General features: G+C 40.7%; 1 long non-coding RNA gene across 1 annotated transcript in view; it reads left to right on the top strand.

Annotated features, from left to right (window-relative positions):
- Window positions 1-22,892, top strand: part of LOC127472561 (uncharacterized) — a 34,644-nt gene that overhangs the window by 5,299 nt on the left and 6,453 nt on the right. Inside the window, exon 3 of the long non-coding RNA XR_007905053.1 lies at window positions 5,222-5,335. This is a non-coding gene — a long non-coding RNA (uncharacterized LOC127472561). The remainder of the gene's footprint in view (window positions 1-5,221; window positions 5,336-22,892) is intronic.

Below are 22,892 nucleotides of genomic sequence, written 5' to 3'. Positions count from 1 at the left end.
ACAACTAGAGGTTGATGAAGACCCAGGAAGTAATTTAGAACATAGTTAGAATACCTAAACATAAGAACTACTCACATGAAGACAGATGAATCCATGTAGCCTAACTTCCATTTTGGAGAAACAGTAGCCAATCCCAAATGCTTAGGATAAAGACAATGAGAAGGAGCCAACAGACAGTAATATCTGCTTGTGAATTCTCTGAGCTAATGTGCCATCACATTAAAAGTGGGGGTTAAATTCAGCTGACCCTTGCAGCAGTGTACTATAACATTCTAAATGGTTCACCAGTGTTGCCCCATTCAGATGTTAAGTCAGGGTATGATGGGCCAGTACAAACAGAGTCATCACATACTGGATTTGGAAATGAATTCAGAAAGCTGGTGTGCCAAGGCCAAAGGGAACCCAGTAAGATAAACCTGACTATTCAAGGTCAAAACCCACGAAAACAATGACTGTGTTATTTAGGCCAAGTGCTGGAGTGAGATGGTCTGGTCTGGGGATGTATTCAGCTGAATGCTGGGCTTAGTTTTCCTGTCGGTTTGCATCTTGTTCTTTGACATTGTGTCCAAGAATGTGCGAAATCTGACTGAGTTTAGTTTTCCTCACAGTGGAGGCAAAGTCTCAGGACAATATCCACAAAGGAGAACCCTGTGGATTCCAAGATGTTTAACAATTTTATGCTTCTGCTTTTCCCTGATACATACCTGACAGGCATACATACAGAGATATTTTTTTGTCCTTTTTGCATTCCCCTTTTGCATAAAACTTAGTAGGAATCTAATTGCCTTGAGACCTCTGTGCTTTATCAAATCTAGCTGCAGTTGCCCCATGGATTCAATAGGTATTCAGGCTGGGACAAAGATATGCACAGAGACACTGTGATCCATAATGATTTTGTTTCTATTAGGACAAAGGATACAGAGAAATTTTATTAGTTATTCTTAAGAAGTTCAATAACTCTTCAGCTTTCCAAAACGCTTAATGGTAAAGGAAAAATCTCTTATATATTAATGCAACATTCCTATCCTTTACCTTCCCCGCAATGGGCCTTGTCACAAAATAATCACAGCTGACATGAGGAGAGCAGTTCAGCCTAAAACCAGAATTCCATCACTGTGGTAAAACATAAGGCTCTCAATCTCAGACTGTGCCTTTAGCTTATTAACCACAAGGAGGAGAGAGATGTATTATTGCTTAAGTGGGAGGTTCCAACATTCTAGCAAGTAGCTGCTCATCTGGAGCACCCTCACTCCGTGTGCATCCCATGGATTCCTCTGTTGTACTTAAATCACAAGAGTCACAGTGGATCTTCAGTTAACAAAGAGGGTGTGAACATGCTGTGATTTGTCTATGGGAGTGCTGGTAGTGCCTTTCTAGAAGGCAAGGCATCACCATCAGTGGCATGTTAACTGTATTTGAGAGAAAGGGCTGCTTAGCATGATCTTAAAGTGTAATTTGGGGAAGGAAAAATACAGTCCTGAACATATCTCTAGAAAGTTGTCAGTCCTAGTCTTTTTTTAGCCATATAGGTATCTTTTTTCATGTATTATTGATTAGATTATATTGGTCTGCAAACTGGATGTGCTGCTGTGGAAGCTTTTTTGGTCTGACAGCAAAAATCATTATAACTAGCATCACAGCTATTATCTTTGCTAGTCATCAGAGTGGGAGATAAAGTATCAGCTGGAAGTAAAGACTAGCATTTGTAGATTCCCAAAGCCTGTCACTGCCTATCCTCTCCATGGAAGATGAAAGATATCTTAAAATATTTCTGGTTTTTCTCCTTATGAAGAGTGCCTTGAAAATAAGACATGATTACGAGAAGTAAATCACTGAAGATGGAAGACTGGGCAGAGATTTTTTTTTGAGAGTTAATAGGTTGTTTGTGGTTCTCTGTCACAAACTTAGTTCTGGAAGGAAAAACATAGCTGTGTGCCACAGGATTTGCTGGGAAGGCAATCTATGATGCCATCAACCAGAGGATGAGGCTATGGCAAGCTCCCTGGGATCATCTCAGGAACACAAGATGCAGTTTGATGAGGTAGAGCAGACAGCACTGATAGTAACTACCTGGTTGACCTACATAATACAGGCCAAACATTCAAAGGACCTAAAATTGTATTATATGTGGTATTATAATATTACCGATTACAAGGTTTTCTTGTTCCAAACAGCATTACAGAATAGGAAAGCTGGATCTTCTCCTACTATGGAAAAATAATTAAGGTTTCAGAACCTGTTTTATGCAGCAGTGTTGACAAATTTTGTTGGCATTACACCTTTGGAAGATTTAGGATGAAAAAGAAAAGTGCTTCCTTCTGGCAACAGGGAAAATACTTTCAATGCTGAGCTCTTATTCTGAAGTAATAAACAGATATAAACAGATACATTAGGAACAGTTCATAGTTTGTGCTGTGCAGACTCCTTTTTACAGACAGATATCTTTTTTCTCTGTCTATACAACTCTTCCCTGCAGGCACTCTGACCAGTTCCACATCACTGCTCAAGCCCTTACAGGCTGCTCACAGCTGAAACTCAGCTGTAGTTTTTTTCTGAGCTGGCATATCTGCAGGCACTACATATATATTGGCCACTATCTTGCTCTGTGGGTCCCTCTTGCCATCAGTCTTCTTGCTGTCACTGTATCTCTGCTTGTCTGACTGCTTCTACAAAAGATGCTCTTTAATTGTAGTGGCAGATAGTTGTTGGGAATTTGTTTGATAGCCAAACACTGAGATACCAAAACAAAATAGGCATGTTTGCAAATTTAATATCTCCATCCTAATCCCAGGACAGTGTCATACTGAAAGGTTACATCAGTGTAATACAGTGTAATACATCAGTATTGGCACATCAGTGTCAGTGTAATACTGAAAGGTTGCTGAAAGCCCTAAACCTTTGTTACTGGCAATACTCTGTTGTCTCTTGAATTTCTTTAAAGTCCCGTTCACAGTTTTCTGCCAGTCACTCTTGATGAAGGGTTTTTCTCATTCACAAGGCAATCCTGCCTGACTTACTAGAAAAGATACACAGCAAAGTGGAGCTGAAGCTGTTCCACTCCTGGCATGACTCAGAAGCAACAACATGAGTGGTACTACCGATGTTAAATCAAAACTACATGTAGAGGTAGCACTGAAGGGCTTTTGGGCCTGTTTCAAAACAGTTGTGGTCAAATGGCAGGGAAAGGGTATAGCAGAGAAATTAGCTTTCACATCTAAAGCAATAGCTGAAGATAGATACTGGTACATGCTGTGGAACTGGAAGTACTGAAGGTAGGGGAATGCATTTATGTTGTGGACAATATCAACTACAAATCTTAATTGTCTGTGGCATTTAATAATCCAGAATTCAGCCCAACATGTAGGCAGCTTCTCTTCACCTTTCACTGCTGCTAGCTCAGGCCCTGACTTGTTTGGAGAATTGTCATTTGAAAATATTATGTATGCCAGCAATTATGCCAAACTGTTCTGTCAGTAGAGTGGATCAAGTAGTCAAAATGATGCACCATTTACAAAGTGCTTAGTTTCTCATTTGCTTACTACAGCATATGAATAAACATCAAGCCGTGGTCTATACTAAAGGAAAACTTTCCCACAAATTCTTAACACTTCTAACCCATATTTGGGAAAGAGATTTAAGAATCCTTGGTAGTGTGTAGTTTCAGCTCTGGAGACACATTGCACTTGGAAAGTGTTTTTCAGGTTGGGAGACCCTCCTTCACTCTATTTGTTTCCATTTCAGGATACTAATGTCTCTCAGGCTTTGCTTAACAAAAGGGTTTCCTTTCAACAACACTGTGGGAAAAACACAACTCCATTTGAATATTGTCTGTATGACAGCTTCCTCAGGCTCCACAGCTGACAGCTATCCTGATTAAGAGTTACAGGTTCAAAAAAAATCTCACAGGCCCTGCTGACTTTAATAAAAGTTACTCACACGATGACTACAAAATCAACAGTTGTTTTTCCCGTATAAAGACTTGATTGAGAAAAGTCTTCAGGAAGACTTGTTTAAATACAGACCGAGTATTGGATTTTTTTCAAGAAACAGCTACTCAATTCACACTAGAACAAAGTCAGAATCGTTCATTCAAGGATTTCTTTTTTTTTTTTCAATAGAACATTAGGTAGATTAGCAATACAAAAGCATTCATAGCTCAAGGTCCTTTCTGCCTGTTGTAGCTTTTAAACAAACCCATTTCTGAGTTTTCCCTTTGGACCTTTTTCCCTAGACTGATTAGCCAATGTTTGTTGTCTGTAGTTTTGTAATTTCCACTTCTTGGGAGAAATGTAAATTAAGGAAACTTTATTATCTCGGAGCTTTGTATTTCCGTGAAAAAAAACAACACCAAAAGGTTTACTGTTAAGGCTATGTGTGAAAAGTCACCTTCTCATATGTAAAGAGCTCAGCCGTCTGTCTTTGTTTTGATGTGGGCGTGGATTAAGCGTTTAACAAAAAGTGTTGGTAAAGTTCACACTACTTAATGCTTTTGTGAAGTCTTGCTTAAATACAAACTCTCTGAAATAAAACGTAATTCGAGGCTTCTCAATAAAGAAACATATTTTAATTCCTTCTTTAACTCATTGATACTCACCTGGGAGCCTTTGCTCAGTTTAAATAATGTCTACATCAAAAAGGATTCCTGTCTTTTATATGTGAAAGCTTGGGTGTTTTTCCCATCCCTGATGCTTGTTCTAATAAGAGACATTACCTCCTCCTGCAAACCTCGCTTTATTGTATTGCAAAGTGTAGCAGAAATAGATGAAGTTCAAGTGGTGATTATGGAGGGATTTCTGAATGATAAACCAAAAAGATCAGAACTTTTTTAGAGAGGCAGCCAAATACCTAACGGAGATATAAAACATTAAAAAAAAAAAAAAAAGAAAAAGTAGAAAGAATGTAAATTAAACTCACCTGATTACTTCCTTGACACTCTCAGAATATAAGAACAAAGGTTTTATAACTAAACTGAAAAGCAAAAATATAAATAAAATATAAATAAAATTTTCACTGGGGAAAAATATTTTAATATTTTTAATTTCCCCCGTTCTATGTCTTTACTTCTATGTCCCCTGTCCTTATTGCCTACTAGCTTCTGGTGTCTATTGAACGATCAGATTAATTTTAATAATAATCTTTTTGCAAGGAATTTTCAGAGATCTCAGGTTTAATTTTACCAATCAATATAGCCTTCTAACTAAGTACTTGAATTTTCTTCCAGCTACTCCCTAACATTTGCACAAGGCCTGTGAAAAGGAGCAGCTCACACTGTTCAACAGTGATCACTTCAGAAGCTGGTTGAGAGGCCATCACCAACCCCATCTCCTGAGAGGAGGTTTGCAGTGGGATTTAATACAAATATTTGGTTCTACCGGGCAGCTGCCCCTCTGGGAATGGCATATCAGACTGCACACCATGGTGTGAAAACACACAACATCCAGCACTCCCCTTGGCTGCTAGAAGTCCTATTCATACTGTCATATACATACTTCTTGCATAGTGCTCTGTTATTTCTGTGTGTAGTCTATGGGTTTTGCACCAGGTAATGAGTGGCAGAAGAAGGAAAGAAGCAATCGGTTTTGCCCTTTCAGAAAACACTGAAGTAGCCAAAAAAATAAAAGCCTTTTGCATCTAATTACCCTGGAGATACATCTAGCAAGGGCATTGCAAATATAATTCTACATAAATACTTCAGGGTGAACTACTGGGAACTGTACTGATGCCTGACAAGTTCTTTGCTCTGATCTGTTTTCATTGCACCAGTTTATATAGCCTGGTGACCAGCCTAAGGTTTGTGTTAACTGTATTTCTACTGCATTGAAAATTCTGTTTGTGTTAATTTTACCTCGATTTAGTACAGCAGCACACAGCATTTTCTTTGAAATATAAGGGATTAATAGTTTTACCAGGAAACTTCTGTGATTTAAAAACTCCCAGGAGAAAGGTTGGCTTCGATTTCTTTCACAGATTAAAGTCACTTCCTACATCTGCATGTTTTTCTCATTCATACATAGGCAGGTCATCACGATTTGCAATTAGAACATGTTTTTGGGACCCAGGAAGGTCTGATTTTCCAACACCAGCTCTGCAATTGATTTAATGAATAATTGTGGGCAAATCATTCGGTCTTTCTACTTCAGTTTCTGCATTTAAAAACAGGAATAGCATCTGATGAGGATGTGTATGAGTTTTGATAAATTTAGGAAGGCAGGCACAAGGCTCCTCATGTTAAGAAATGATTAAAGTTTGTCTGATAGATATTACAGGAAATATTATTATATACTGTGAACATTTTATAACATCAATAGACAGACTTGGAAATACATTTTGAACTATAACAGTAAGGAGTTGGCAATTTTGATGTAGGTTTTGTCTTTAACATAAAGGAGAGCCAAGCTTGTCTTACTCACACCTCTGATCTCAGTGGGACAGATGTCTTGTAGGGTGGGACTAATGACTCACAGAATAAGGGTTGTGAAGGGTTGCCCCACGAGGGTAACTTTCTACAGGACACAGAAGAATTTTGTGATCTCTAGCAATGCTAATGGCAGTCATGGGGTGAAAAATATTGCACATAGGGCTGGAAAAATAGGGGCATGTACTATTGATTTTGACTTACAAAGGGTTTTTTTAAGTTAATATCCACTATTTCTAACAAGAAATATATCCATAGTCTTTGTTTTAAAAGTAGATTTGTAGGGGAAATGGGAATAGTCTGTTCAGATTTTTCATGTTCACCAGGCTAAACCTATCTGCCTAATTGCATACCACAGCATCCAAACTGTAGAACTGTTTTGAAAAAAAACCCCAAAACAAACAACAAACTTCTCATTGCAACTAGCTTATCCTGAGGCATTTAAAATGTATCTTGTAGAGCCTAGTAAAGCAAACACTTCAATCGTTTAGTAGTTATCGTGAGTAATTAACTGTTAGCAGTGTTCTCAGAAAAAGCGTGACATTTTGTTAATGTTCTACAGGAGCTGGTAAATATAACCAAGGGAGAAGTTTGTTGTCAGCATCACAAAGATAGCTGACACAGAAGAACTAGGGTATATTGTAATGTGGGAGAAAAGGAAGGAAGATTAATTACTGATACCTTTCCTGCCATTCACCTTTATAGTCTCAAATCTTGTGGTAGCATCTCTCCCCTAAACTGTGAAGAAATACCGGGGTCTGATTCCCTTAAATTTATTGAGTTTGTATCAAAGATGTGTTCAGTAGATAGCATTTATTTTTAAAAGGAGCATTTCTCTTGACTTTTCAGAAACAATTGTCTTTTCCGGGTGGGTGATTTCCATTTGACTTACCCAGCACAGAATTATTGTTTTGCTAGCTTAGTGAAAACTCCGTAGTATTCCCATTTCATTTTTTTTAATTCTGACTTGGGGCCGTTTTTAAAAGGACATTCTTCTGCTAAGAAAAGGGAAATGATTATGACAAAGTGATAACAAATCTCATAGACATCTTTTAAGTGCCAGGCCACTGTCTCCCTAAGGGCAGCAATGCATATTCCCAGCAGGACATTGATCTTATGTGTATTTTAGTCTTGCACTTGTGTTGGGTGAGGGTATCACCTCCCCAGGGAGGCCTAACTAATATTTAAGGAAGCTTTAAAGAGGGAGAGAAAATAATATGCACGTCCTGGGAGCAGGGGAAAGAGAAGTGGGAAAAGAGGGAAAGGCAACTGACTGGAGAGCGTATCACAGTAGATAGTAAGTTGAAATTGGGATATAACATGGCTTACAGGAAAAGCCTTTGCTTTCAAGTGGCTGCAGTCAGAGAAAATGGTGAGAAACATTAAGTATCATGTTAAAATGGTAAACACAAAGCTCTGTTGTTACTCTGCCTGTGATGCTGGCAGATGGTCATGTTGGACAGGGTGGGAAAGAGTGGCTCCCCAGACAAGGATGCAGGAAGGCTGCAAATATTCTGTCCAACCTTGGTCTTTTCCCTCCTCATTTTCACTCTCTCGTTCTCCAACTCCCTACTTCCTACCTCCTACTCAAAAATTTCCTTTTCTGGCAATTTTGCGAAGGGTTTTGCATTTCTACCCCCCACCCTCAGGGTGGTTGGAAAAGAGATGAATGGGAAGAAGGGTTGCAGCTGGAGCTGGGCTGCCTTTAGTGCACACAAAAACCTGCAACCTCCTCCTCTGTGCTCTTCCCTCTCCTGGCCCAGGGTGAGCCAAGCTGCCGCCGTGGTGCTGGAGGCCTGGTGGTGCTTCCTTTTGTGCCAGAGCGCAGGCTCAGCAGTTTGGACACGGCAGCTCTGGATGGGAGCTACGAAGGGCAAGGCTGGAGGGCAAGAGCCAGCTGTCTCAGGAGGTGCCTTAGCAAGCAGAAGATTGCAGGTATTAGGGAAATGAGGGGAAGACCCCCGGAGGCAGTGCTTTGATGAGGCTCTGAGGAGTGCAGAGAACCAGCTAGAGGTGCTAGGGGCCCCTGCTGTAACATGGGCAGCAGGATTTGAAGAGCTTTGCCTGGATGAAGCCTGCACACACTTTGTTATATATTTTTTTCTTGCAAAGACTTGGCGCAGGGAGAACAGAAAGCATGCACTGTTTCACTCCAGGAACTGGAACACCTGGGTTGGGGCAGGCAAGAAAGGTACAAGTAAACAGGAACAGAACAAAGAAGGATGACAAAAGCACTGAAAATGTGAACAATACTCTTTAAAAGCAAATAGGAGTTGGAAAGTTTCCCACAGCTGAACTGGTTGTTACTTAAAGTTTGTATCAGCCTTGAACTTCTTTTTTCCTCTTGCTTCAGCAGCAGGCAAAGACTGTTTTGGAAAGCAAGGCTGGAGGTAAAGAAACCACTGGTCTGTAGCTTCCTTAACTGACAAGTGGAACATCTCTCTGGCTAGGTAGGGACAGAAGAACCAATATTCTGTGGTTTTGTTTCCCCAGAAATTATGTTTGGTCATCTTAAAGTACTTTGACATAAAACCTTTCATGCAAGCAATGCACCACTGTGACCTGCTGTCTAACACTAGTGATAACTTCATCTTGATTGCAAGGTTGTCTTTTTGTGATAGGAAGTGGTTAGGAAATACATCCCCATTCCTGTGAAACAGCTCAGTGAACAAATGCAGCTTTTTGGAATACCTGACAAGACCTGCATTTGTGGTCTTTAAAACACACCATATGTCCCACCTGCCTCAGTGGGCTACTGTGCTGTGGGTGTAAAAGTCAGTGGCAGGAGCAGAATACTTTATGCCAATGTTGCTACAAAATCCACATAGTTCTGTGAATCAGTATCATTTATGATCCTAAATTACTCTTCCACAGTGGTTAGATTAGAATATTTCCAAGTTTCTCAAAATCTTTCCTTCTTACTGACATCAGTTTCTTTTGAATATTCAGATTGCTTTTCCCACCATCACCGATCACTCTCTAATAGCATCTTTTGTGAGGACTCTGCCTTGTCTGTATCAGAAATTTAAACCATATTAGAGTTCATTCACCAACAAATAATAAAGTAACCACCCTAATATTGAACTAAAGGCAGAACTAGTTTTGGGCAGGTGATACAAACAAAAGGGAGAACCTTAAATCTTAATGGGCTCTGCACAGTAGAAAGATAATTATTACAGACTAACTCCACACTTCCATCACTCTCAAATGTCTGTTCTGCCCCCACCTTTGAATTGTTTCTGATATATGTGGCATGCTGTTACGTTCTTTGTTCAGACCACTCTCCCAGTAAAAGACTAGACACCTCCTTTTTTTACCTGGATCCCTTTTCTCCTAGATTAGTGATTTGAACTGGCTCAGGAAACGAGTCTGACAAGATCTGAGGAGAGCAGCAGGTAAACAGAGTAGTCATGCTGCTGGGAGAAGAGCAGGCAGTCTAGGTGAGCAGCAGCAGGGAGCTGTGAACTTCATTTCCTCATAGGTGCTGAATGTTTTAGCTTTTTAACAAAGCAAAGCTGTTCTGACGGCAGTGGAGTTGACAGACGAGTTGATGGCTCTATTTTAAGACCCACTCCCAAAATGAACCCTCTTCACATGGGTCATGAAAAGGCAGTAGGTTGAGTTGCTGCTTTGCTTCCCCAGGCATCTAGATTTGGCTTGAATATGTTTTGAGTTGCACTGAACTTCTTTCTTGGGAAACACAGAAATCAAGGTAACTCCAAATATCATTTAACTGTGGCACCAAAATGAGACATTGCTCACAGTTAATTGAGCAGATCTGTGACTTTATCTCCTCCCTACTGCTGAAATAGTTAACGGTGTTGACATGTAAATTATCTTTACTGTTTGTTCAGTACAGAGCAGAAATTGTCTCTCCCAAACAAGTACAGTCCACCCAAGGAACCATTACACAAATACCCCAGGACTTGCTCCCAGCTACTTGGTTGGTTAATTACATGCCCCACCTCTTCCTTATCAGACCAGGAACCCTATTTCATCATCAGCAAAACTATCACAGACACAACATAGCCAGCAGCGTTCCTGAGATAACTGCAATCCCTTCACCTAACATGCACTGTCAAAACATTGTTGACCAACTCATTGGCACAGTGCAGTGACTATCACAGTGGCTGTGGACAGACCAGTGCCACCTATCACTGTGCACATTTCACCAGGGCTGGAATATATGGATGTGGCAGAAGTGTCTTCTCCACAGCTCACACACTTCCCGGTCATACCTGTCAGCTCAGCGACCCTGGTAATCAAAAACAACAACAGTACTGGGAAAAAAACCTCTGACACTATTTGCAGCTTCTGTATCCGTCCCACTCAGGTGAACAACTACCTGCCTTTGGGCTCCTCTAGTGCTCTGGAGCCAGTTGAACTGGTTTGGATCTGGCATGGTCTGCTCTGCCAAAGCCAATAATGCCTGGGGCACCCAGGACAGCCTGTTGTGCCTGTTGTTAGCGAAGAGGGTTCTTCACTCTTGCTCAGTAGCTTTTCTATTCTGTGCTGGATGATTCTTTTTGGAATGTCACTACAGATTTGGATGCCGGTGACTGTTTTGTGACTGTTTGGGTGAGCTTTGGGACTGTTTTCAACATTGACTTATTTAAAAATACAAAATGCTTGCATAAATAACAAAGTGGATAGAGATTTTCTGTTTCTTAGACCCATCTGACATTATAGACTTTAACATAGAAATCAAATTGCCTGTTTTCTGGCACAATGCAGGAAGAAGCTCAAAGATGGGAATGTGCCATGGAGGAAGAGAAAGGAACAGTGGGGATCTCGGTAAGCAAAATGTCTACAAATAACTGTTTAACTATGGCCTTAATCATATCAGCATGTCATGCTACCTATGTACCTTTGCTGGGAACCAGGGAAGGGAATTAAGTGCCTTTAGTTCTGTTTCTTTCCCAGACCACATTACAGCTTACTTAGGTCCTTTATTCCCATTCCCAGCACAGTGAGTGCTGTAAGTAAAATGTGGACAGGTATAAACTATGTGTATGCAGGGGGGAATTATGGTGTTCAGCTGCACAATAAGCCAGTATTTCTGCTGAAACTACAGCCTGAGGCATTCCCTCCCCCCAAAAATAAAAGGGGGCAACTGGAATATTTTTATTGTGCCTGAGTTTGGTTATCCACTTTGCAGCATAGCCTCACAAAGTGGCAAAGCTGAAGGAACAGGATGCAGCAGCTTGAGGTCAGGACAAACAGAAGAGGGATGCTGGGAGTTCCTGCAGCCTCAGTGTCTGCACGGGGAACCACAGCCTTGGGACCTCTGGCAAGCTGATGAAGTAATTTATGTGAAGGCTTGGACAGTAACTCAACACAAATGAAGTTGTAGGTGTAATGATGTTTTGAATCAAAACAAACTAGTTCAAAATTTAAATCAATAGCAAGTGCTTAAAGCTATAATTCAGGAGAGAACTACTACTGGCATAATGGTCCACAGTTTTGAAATGCAGATCACTAAATTTCTCTGAAGGCCATTTGTTGGGCTTCCTGTGAAATTATATGTGGCTCCTGAGATAAGGCTTTAATGCAAAATGTATATCAGCATATTCTTAACTGTAGGTATGTGAAGTCTTGTTTACCTGCATGGCTGAAATGGGACATAGGATGTTGTTTCACAACACTTTTAGCTGACTTAAGCCAACGCTGCTGCCCAAATCAGTGCAAGAGTGAAGTTAGAAGATCCAGTTGGGCCAAACTAACAGGTCATTGCTGCTGAAAGGGGGGTGATTCTTCTGTCCTCCTCCTCAGCCTGCCTGCCTGCTGCTGGCCATGCACTCCATACACTTCTCTTGCCCTGGCTCTGTATTCCTCTCATCCTTCAGGGAGCCATTCCAGCTCCGTGCAGTTAAAACATGACAGCAGTGGTCCCACGGTTTAATGAACTGAGCTGGCTCTCTGCAAGGAGAGACTTTAGGGATGTAGAAGCAAGAAGGACCTGGCTCCACAGCTGCAGACAGGTGTAGAGGAGAGGGGAAGGAGGGTGTGGGACCGATGGTTTTGGCAGCGGCAAGCTATTAAATTGGTTTGGCTGCACCTTCTAGCTGCAAGCAGAGCTAACCCTGCTGCAGTCCCACGTAGCTCTTGTTTTTTGCTTCCCCACCACCTCCCTCCTTGTGCCAGCACCAGCATTTGCACAGCTAGCTGATGTGCTGTGCCAGGTGTCAAAGCCAAACCAACCAAACCATTGCTCAGCTTCAACCAAGATCAGCTTTACAGATGAGTGGCAAGGGGGCAGGGTATGGGAGTGGAGGGAAAAGACCGTGGGGTTTTATTCCAGCAGCAGAGGCTGCTTAAGGTGTTAGTGAAAGTACATCCCTGGAGGCCTGCTACTGTGGTTAAGCCCTAGAAAATGAGACATACCAGCTTTCCAGAGCATATTTGCATGAAGCTGAGAGGGTAAAGGCTGTGGATTCCTCTGTTTCACATTTTGTTCACTAACTTTTTCCAAAGGGTAACTTGACCCAGTTACCCATCTCAGGCAATCCTAGATTTCTCCTTTTGTTAAAATCACCCTGTGATTTAGTAAGGACTGTGCAAATGAATCACCTTGTCAAACAAGTGGAAAAAAATACACTGGCTTTCGCTTTTTGAAAAACATCTGACCTGTTTGTTTGCTAGATATTTGGTTTAGAACATAATAACTGTTATTACTGCTGAGACAAACACAATACAATGCCAAAAGCTAAACTGGATTCACTGCCGATTTTGCATTTTTAAGTTCCAGTTACCCAGGCTGTCTGTTTTCAGTTCCAAATCATCACAAAACAACCAGATTTAACTTCTCAAGAAATGCTGGATTTACTTGAAAGAACTTTGTAGATATTAAGAGGTTGCTGGATGTGTTTTAGCGTTGGCTGTAATGGATGAAGTTTAAAAGCTTGAATTTTAGATTACACAAGACTGAGGAGCATAGAGCCAAAAATGGAAAAGCTGGACTGATGATGTGAATGTAGCCCACACATCAGCTGCAGAGCTGAACACACAGTCACACTTTGGCTTAAAAATAGCCCCGATAAGCTGCCCCCCAAAGTTGTCATTGCGTGACTGAGGAGGCAGCAGAGGGTAAGAATGAGGTGGTGGGCTTGGAAGAGGAATGGGATGACAGCTGGGCCCCTGAAAGAAACATCTGTATGGCTGTAACCTGCAGGGATGTCCTGGTGGGCTGCAGTGAGAAAGAAAAAGTGGTGATGCAGAGGGTGTGAGCAAAAGCAGAGTTACACTAAGCCTGCCACCAAACACCATGTTCAGGGAAACCCCACAGCAGCCATGGCCTTGTTGATACATATTTAGGATAACTTCTGTTCTGTTACAGAAAAACCCCATCACTTTGCCACATTACAACACCTTTCCTGCATTTCATGCACATTTAGGTACATTTATAAAGCCCTTTATTATTTATTTTATGCCAGTCTTTAGCTGACTGTTATTGGCTAGGTATACTATTTTGATGTGCAGTTATGTTTTTCTATCCTACCAATCTTTGCATGTGAAAATAAATGGAGATTCTGCCGCAATCCCTCCAGGACACTGAAATTTGCTTTCTGTATGCATTTATACAAAAGCAGCTTCAGTGTTCACAGGGAAAGAAGAAGGGTCAAGAAAAAGGATGAAGAAAATGAACTTTAAAATTTGAATTCACTTCAAGCTTGTAATTTTTTTTCATGTGTGCTGTAATTACAGTTCTGTGTTCCCTTGCTCTGAGTAATGTGCTCCATGAACTGAATGTGTGTTTTTTTAAATTAACCCTTGGAATCACAGGGTAATTTAAAGATGTATTTTATGACAGTCAGAGATATAGATATACGAAATAACATGGAAGAACTTATTATAAGTCAGTTAAAACTTGGGGCAAGTAAGCCCAAATCCAAAAGATTCATTCCATGAGCATTTCATTTAGTGTCAGCTTGAGCCAGGTTGGCCATGTACACAGACTTTTAGCACACTATAAAATGCTTTTAGGAACAGAACATCTTTGGGACAAGTCCATCTTTGGGAAAAGCAAGAAGAGAAGAACTTTTTCACTAAAGAAAGAAATACCAAGAGATAAGCCCATATTACCACATTGCTAATGATAATGATGAACATAATATCCTGCATGGTATTAGAGCTATTTAAAAAGTATATCCTTTAGAGCAGCAGCTCTTTTTTCAGTCATCTAAGGGCTTGCTGCTGCAGCCCTTCTTTTGCACTAGTGCTGATGTTTGTCTGAGCTGCTCCGTTATGCTATTCCAGCAGAAAGTAAATTCAGTCGTTTTCTGCCACATAAGGAGTATCTGTATTACTCTTAACATCTGTTACCACTACTTTTACTTAGCTTGTGTCTACAATCCCCTTCTCTGTTCTCTTTCCTGTATGAAAACATTATTTGGACAAGGGGAAACGGTTTTAAACTAAAAGAAAAGATATTTAGATTAGATGTTAGGAAGAACTTCTTTACTCAGAAAGTAGTGAGGCCCTGGCACAGGTTGCCCAGAGCAGCTGTGGATGCCCCATCCCTGGAAGCGTTCAAGGCCCCCATGTTGGATGTGGCTTTAAGTAACGTGGTCTAGTGGGTGGCATCCCTCCCCATGGCAGGAGAGTTGGAACTGGATCATCTTTAAGGTCCCTTCCAACCCAAGCCTTTCTATCACTGTGATTTCTGTGATTCTATTATTCTGTTACTGTAAGGTACAAGTTATGTTGGTGGCTCTCCAAAGGAAATCACAGAGAATTTCTTCATCTTGCCTAATGACTATAAATTAGACTATTTTTTTTGCTTATGTCTGTGCATGCATACATGTTTGTTTGGTATTGGTTACATATTTATGGCTTTGTGTTCTTAAATCTCTTAGTACATTCAAATTGCATCAATTTGCACTGCCTATTTGAAATTGCACTTTTTTTTTCTTTTTAACCTAAAATGTAGCTTGGTACTACTACAAAGATAAAAAAGAACACAATTTTTTAATGAATTAAAAGTTCCACTGTTCAAAATGAGGGCAAAAGTTATTGCATTTTTATTTGGTTGAGCTTTTTTATTAAAGCTCAGAACATAATTTAATAACGACTCCCATATTTTACAAGCATGGGGCAATAACATACAAATACCTCACTGACACCTGAAAATTTAGAAACATATTATTCAAGACTGTTATACTTTAGGGATTTGAGTACTTTGTGTCATGCCTGCTGCTGAAATAAAGGCATGTTACACCTATGCTATTTCATCACCTTGTCATTTAGACTGGACCAGAACATAACCTGAGATGATGCAGGCAGGGAAAATACAACATACCAGTCATTTCACTAACTCACATGCAACATGCTGAGAAATGTTGTTACTCCTTGTGAATAACCCTGTCATACCTACTTCTACTAAGGCTTCACACAGTTTAGTCTTTGGAAGTCTCTGGTGATGTTGAAAATGAAGAATGATGAAAATACTGTATGAGCTAAACTGTGAATCTCTCTGTCCTCTCTCAATCTGTTCCCACTGTTGCTTTCCCTCACACATGGCGTTGTAAGGCAATTAATATAAATTGAGATTATTCATTTTGCTCATCCCAGAAGTATGAGGTTTCATGTATGTATGCCAAACTTATTGTCTCATATACTGTAGTTCTCTTTATCCATGTTTGGAAGTTTCAGAGAGCTCATCGGAGGAAAATAGATATAGTTTTTCCACTGCACAATGGAGCAGACACAATGTTAGTCCAATATTATACCTGTGTCCCATTGTAATATCTTTGTTAGTTTAAAGACTCCAAGTCCCTCTGGGAGTGTCACAAATCCATATAATGTCCCTTTGTGCTAGATTTTTGTATTTCTATCTCTGATTTAGTAGACAGATGTGAAAAAGCATATGATGCCAGATAAATCCCTAGTAACCACACAGCTGCAGATGTTGAAGAGAGCAAGTTGTTCTGGCTAAGGTCAATACTAATTTATACTCAAAACTTTCCTTCCAGACACACCATTTTGTGATGGTATAATATATCTCACTGTTATTTTGCACTGATCTCTCCCACATTGATCAAACTGTTTCCCCATCTGTGGCCTCTTCTAGCGTACAGTTGCTTTTCCTGGGCAAGGGGAGTAGTCTTGATTCACAGACAAAAGAAAGAGTAGGTTAAAAAAGTTTCAAGACAGCAGAATTTCAAGGCTTTATGATATCTTATATCTATGAGAGTCTGCAAAGACTGTTTCTTTTCTACCTTCATCTGTTCATGCTCTTCTGAGCAGAACACTCAACAGAAAAAAGTTCTGTTTTTCTTTTGCCAATGGCCAAATTCTGAATGTTCATGTCTCCTCTTCCCTTTGATCTGTCTAAACCTCCTACCAAATTCCCATTCTGCTATGACCCCAGCTTTGGCAGAACCACAAGCTGAACTCTGTATAATATAAACAGATAGTTCAAAATAAAAGAGCTGCTTCATAGTCAGTTGGCATTAGCTAGTGGTCATTCACAATAGGGTAACATGGTTGCCTAATGCTTTAAAATTCGAGGTGGGCTGGATAACCATGCAGTTTTAAAAGCTATTTTTAAACTGACATCACAAACTGACCTCATTTACCTTGGACAATTGCCCTTCCCATAAAGAATGCTAGTTTTAACTTTTTAAGTAAATTTTAAAAGATTTAGGTTAGTAAAGGTCATTCAAAAGTCTTAAAGTCTCTCTGGCATCGTTCTGAGTTTAGCAGGAGTCTTTCCACTTTTGTCAAACATCATTGGGTGTTGAAAAAGAACAGGCAGCCTGCCTTCACCTGCACAAAATATGTTGTTTAGCTGTACCTACAAAAGATTGCCCCACATACACAATTGTCCAATGTCAAATCAATCTGTCAGATTAGGACAGTATCCCACCAAATGATCTTATTGAATTTAGGAGCAGAGCAAAAGGAATTCATTTGGAAAAGAACCGATTTAGGTTTGGAAAAGAGTTGCAAAAGAAATGTCCTAAAATATTGAAGCAGGCTAAGAATGGTACCAGCACTACAGTTCTCCTTGGTATTATTACATAGAAATTAATTATACCTTGAGAAAAATACATGTCTCTGTAACATATGTCCTAACGCTTCCCTCACATGGCACAGAAATACCATACAATGGTTTTAAACTAAAAGAGGGTAGGTCCAGATTAGATATGAGGAAGACATTTTTTTATGATGAGAATGGTAAAACACTGGAATGGAATGCCCTTTGGAGAGGTGGAAAATGTCCCATCCCTGGAAACGTTCAAAGTCAGGCTGGGGAGGGCTCTGAGCAACTTATTCTAGCTGAAGATGTCCTTGATCGCTGGGGGGAGGGATTGGAGTAGATGACCTTTAAAGATCCCTTCCAACCCAAACCTTTCTATGATTCTATGACTTGTGTCACAACACACAGTATTGTGGTGTTCACACCTGGTTTTTGGAAATAGCCACTTTATTTCTGCTACTTGTCAATTTTGCCTGAAGGTTTTCCTCCATATGCACAAAGGTTTAGTGTTTGCACTTAAGAGAGAGCAAGAGGATTTTTTTCTTCCTTGTAGCCACTTGTATTGGAAATTAAAAAAAAAAAGTCATATGGTCTCGGGAAAAAAAAAAAAAAGCTTGTTTTTGCAAAATTCAGATTTGAGGAAAAAATATGAGGAGACTGTTATTTTTTATAATTCAGCGAGTCTGGTCATCTTGGTTTGGGTCATCAGTACATACTACACAATACCAAAGTATTTACTTTTTTTGCAATGAGAAATTTAACCCCCCCAAAAACCCTAAGATACCCTGAAAAAAGAGAGCATAATTCTAAAATTGAGATATTCATCGATCCTAAAGGATCTGATCTCTATAAAAGTCACTGGAACAATTCCCATCGATTTCCACTGATTTAGATTCAGGTCTTAAGAAACTTTACTTAGCTTAACTCTTAAACCGTCCCTTGATAGAAAGCTGCCATGTGGTGTTGAGCAAATAGTACATAAAAGTTGCTAAAGTAAAAATGCCTTGAACTACAATTGTGTTATTGGCTTCCCAGCAGTCTAGACCAGGGGCCTGGCCAGAGCACGCCATGGTTCCCTCTCAGCTGGTGTGCCTGTGTTTCTCTCCCTGTAGTAAAAGACAAAGTGGGAGCCTGATGGATGTGTATGTCTCACTCAAATACAAAGCTGTAATGTAGCTGGGTTGCACATCCAGGACTGTGGGAGTATTCTGGGTGCTTAAGGTATGGTTACCATGACCTTTAGTAACAATAAACTTGCATGTTAACTGAGTGGGTTTGATAGGGTTGTAGCCTTTTGCATTCATTGACTTTTGTTGTTTATCTAGTATTTGTGCTACTAGACATATATTTAAGACCCTCCCTAGGTCCTCCTCTGTTTTAGTAGTGTGTCTCTACTGCTTATGGCAGTGGTTGGATTCTATTCTGAGAGGTGTTACTTTGTCAGTATACACTGCCCCTTAAAATCATTCTTATTTATTGCCTGCAGCACGCATGTAATACTCATCTCTAGCAATTTGCAGATGATCTCTTGGAAATGCTGCCAAAATTCCAGGAAGGCTTCATGATGGATACTTGCTGGATATAGTGTCTAATGGCGAACTCATTTCATAAATGCTTGCCGTGTTTTTTCAGCTGTGCACCTGCTTTGGAAAGAAATTTGTAGTGGAGCCTGATGCTGCCTTCACAAGGCAGAGCATCTCTAACCTAACCCCAGGCACAGGATCTCACCAGGCAAGCAGAGAGGCAGCAGCAGAAATTCCAGTTACCGTGTTTTGGAGATGCCAGGTATTAAGCTTCAACTCTCTCGCACTAAGATGCAACGTGCCATGGATCTCATGCCAGAATTAAGGTTGCCTGTTCATAGTATAGACATGTCTTTCATGTTTGAAATTATGTCTAAGGAAGAACCAGAGATAAGAACAGATATTGGCAAAGGGAGAGAGGAGAAAGGAATTTCTACATTTATTAGTCATGTTATTGAAGAAAGAGGGAAGATTTTATCACGTCTGTCTTGCTGAAAGCAAGGCTCTGGGCTCACAAGATCTGCTGGTAAGACTGTGCAACAGAGTCTGCTTTCCTACAGGTTGGTGCCAGAAGGTTAACATCACTTTCCTTTACAGTAAGTGGAAGAAAGTTCTGTCAGCAAGGTGTGTGCTGCGTGTGTGCCTCTGTATGCATGGCCAATAAGTGAGAATTAGGCTGGCATTTTTTTTTCTAACCTTCATACAATTTGGGGGGGAGTGGGTGTTGGAGGTTGAACACAGTGCTAATCCACGCAGGGATGGGAGGAAAGCTATGGAATGCACACTCCGCTGGCCCAGCCGGAGGAAAGGGCTGAAGTCCTCCCAGCTCCCCACTGCTTGGTAAATATGTACCTGCTGATTAAAGCACTTATCACAAGTGAAATAAAGACTAATGGCGTGAGGAGAACTTCAGCATTCCTACCTTTGGAAATCCCTCTAATGGACAAAAAACCCGACTTACTAACTAATGGGTTTTGCTCTCTTACCAGTAAGAGGAGTGCGGTCCCTTTAAAAGCCTTGGCCTCCTTTCCTCAATGCTGTTGCCGAGCTGTGCCCCACCCCTGCATAAGCAACACCTGCATACCTGCAGGGTACTGTCTTCTTGATAGCTTGTATACCTTAATAATGCACGTTGGTGGAGCGAGTGGTCTGGATTTGTGATGTTTCCCTATCCAGTTTATTAATGTGAGGACACTGATGTAGCATTTTCCAGATCCCCAGTGATGTAATAACACACAGTGCTTCTAAATGGCCTTTTTGCAGCGTATGAGCTCTTGGTAGCCACTGAGCTGATGAGTTTCAAAAGGAAAAAAGACACACACACACACACACACACACACACACCCCAAGATAAACTCAAATGGCAAATCCTAGCAAGCAGAATGCAAAACAATTCCAGACAGCTTGCTGATGTGGGAGCTGTACACCACAGTTTTCTCAGCAAACTGATAGTGTTTCAGAGCAGTTTCTCAGTGTTGACTGACTGCTTATGACACATGTTAAGCTGAATCGGGGTATGTGCAATTGCTCTGAATACAGAAATGTGTATCCAGGAATCCTCAAAGTACCCATCCTATGTGCTCTGAGGAAGCCTGATGGATTTTAAGGAGGAATGAGGCATTTGGGAGTGATAGGATATTCAAGGCTTCCAGAAATCTTTCTTCAGCAAGCTGTATATATGTGCATCGCTCTGAAAAGAAATAGTTAACTTCAGAAAAAAACCCTCAGAGGATACTGTTCTTTGCTTCTGGACATAGATGCTGTTGGAGTTCTACAAAGGCCCAGACTGCTGCTTTCAGGAGCAGTGGGTTTACTAACGGGCTTAAGGCAACTTCCAGCCCTTTCTGTGTCTCACGAGTCCTAGTATGAGGGGTGTGAGTGAGCATTACTGCTGCACTCTGATGATTATCTGCTCCTGGTTAAGATCCACCAGAGTAAAGCAGGTATTCCCCAACAGGTATTTTGGGTCCTCCTCACAGAAGTGTATTGGTAGATTGAGGTCACATTTTTCTTGCTTAGTGCAGGACTGGGGAACTCAAAGCCATTGCATTTTCAGGTTTTTACACACTTAAAATATAAATGGATAAATAAGATACTCCTTTGAAGCAATTAATGAGATCTTCATTGTGTGGGAAGCAGGAAGAGAACGAACAACATGTTAGGGGTGAGACCAGGGAGGTAAACACACAGAGGGAGAAAAAGAGCCATGGAGCTTAAACACAAGAGGAGAGACAGAGGAGAAACAAATGTGGGGCTTACTGGTTTAAGACAGCAGGAGTCAGGGAGATGGTTGGCAGGGAAAAGATTAAGCCAGGTGTATGCCCACCAGAAGGAGCTGCACAAATATCAGCTGCTCTTCCCATGGTTTACAGGATCAAAGAGCAAGTGCAGTGTTTCAGTGTATGTTTGTATGTGATACACTATGGTGTATAACACATGCAATTTCATTCCTGATTACTATTAAAAGATGGTGTATACACGATCAAAAATTATCGCATAAAGGCCCCAGTAGGAAAGACAAGAGAAAGGATTGGAAAACCACTGGCTGACCTAGTCTGTCACTCCTTGTTTTGTTCTCAGTTATTCATTGTAGAACTAATTAGTGGCAAATTGTAGAACTGAGGTCATCAAGACTTAGAACTCTTTGCGTCTTCTCCACCTGATTTTAAAACCAACTAGAGTGTTTTGGTACGTTTCCTTTCTGTAGGCAGTGGCACTGTATTCAACCCCCCCTTGCCCTTTATTTTGGCATTTGTACATGGTTGCTGCCATTGGTGGGGCTTTTTTCAACACAGTGCAATGGCTGGAGATTTCCCAGTGTAGCCAGGCTGCTGTTCCTTTCCCCGGACCATAGTCTTTCCCTGGAGCAGGTGGGAGCAGTACCCAGACTCTGCCCCATGTGTTTCACATCAAAAGGACCTTAGAGTAGATTGAAAAGTGAGCTGCACTAGGAAGAACTTCCAGGATGACAGACAGCTCTGGAAAATCAAATCAGATTTAAAGAGAAACACAGCACATTTAGCTGTGTCCGTGCTGATAACGAGCATTTACAATCCCTAGATCCTGACAACTGCACCACGCAGGGATAATTGTCTGTTACAAATGGCACTGTAGTGAGGAGGAGACCAGTGATCTGTCTCTAACATGATTATACACCACAAATCAACGATAAGGCAGGCCTTGCTCCTCTGATTCACTTTCATCAAAGATGACTGACCATAAAGCAGAGAAGAACAAAAATCAAAACAAAGCACATAATACGTGGATGCTTTTCAGCCTAAAGAAAAGATTAATTCTTTTGTAGACTGATAAACTGATGCATCCGAGCAGTACACTCATAGAGAGAATGCAAGGTTTATAAATTCATTTTGGCCTTCACATTCACTCTGCAGCATCCTGCACCAAACAGCAGGCAGGAGGTGTTCTGCTGAGAGGGTGACTGGAGAGCAAAGTGAGTCCTGACTGCTTGAAAGTACCAGAATACTCACAACCATGTTTCTGTTGAGCCAGTCATGTCATATCAGTGCCCTGGCTAAATTTCAGTGTGATTGATTTCCCAAGCAGCATAGTTGTCATTGTCTTTGATTATTTGGAGACAAAAATTTGCATGTTTTTTGAGCATAATAGTTACCCATAAAATTCTACTATCGTACTGGTTTTTTCAGGCAAAAAAAAAGATTCAGAATTTGAACCAAAGAGCTTAAAATTATCATAAAGATGAATCCACATTAGAACAGCGTCTGGGGAAATTAGTTGAGGTAAAGATTGTTAGGTGGGAGTGTGAATGGATGGGAAATATCAGTGTAAAGGAAAAGGAATGTGTCTGTAAAGCGACAGATTATATAATTTGCTTTATTTTGCATGTGTCTTGCTAGAAAGTTCTCATGATGTTTGCAGTCTTAAAGGAATTTAAATTTCTTGCTTTTGGTGCCCTAGTATTGAAAAGCTTGAAAATGGGATTTTGCAGAGAGAA

The sequence above is a fragment of the Manacus candei genome, unplaced genomic scaffold (genome assembly GCF_025592945.1).
Source record: "Manacus candei isolate 608988 ecotype Guabito, Panama unplaced genomic scaffold, ASM2559294v1 h1tg000028l, whole genome shotgun sequence".
NCBI lineage: Eukaryota > Metazoa > Chordata > Aves > Passeriformes > Pipridae > Manacus > Manacus candei.
This window is presented reverse-complemented; position numbering and strand designations above follow the sequence as displayed.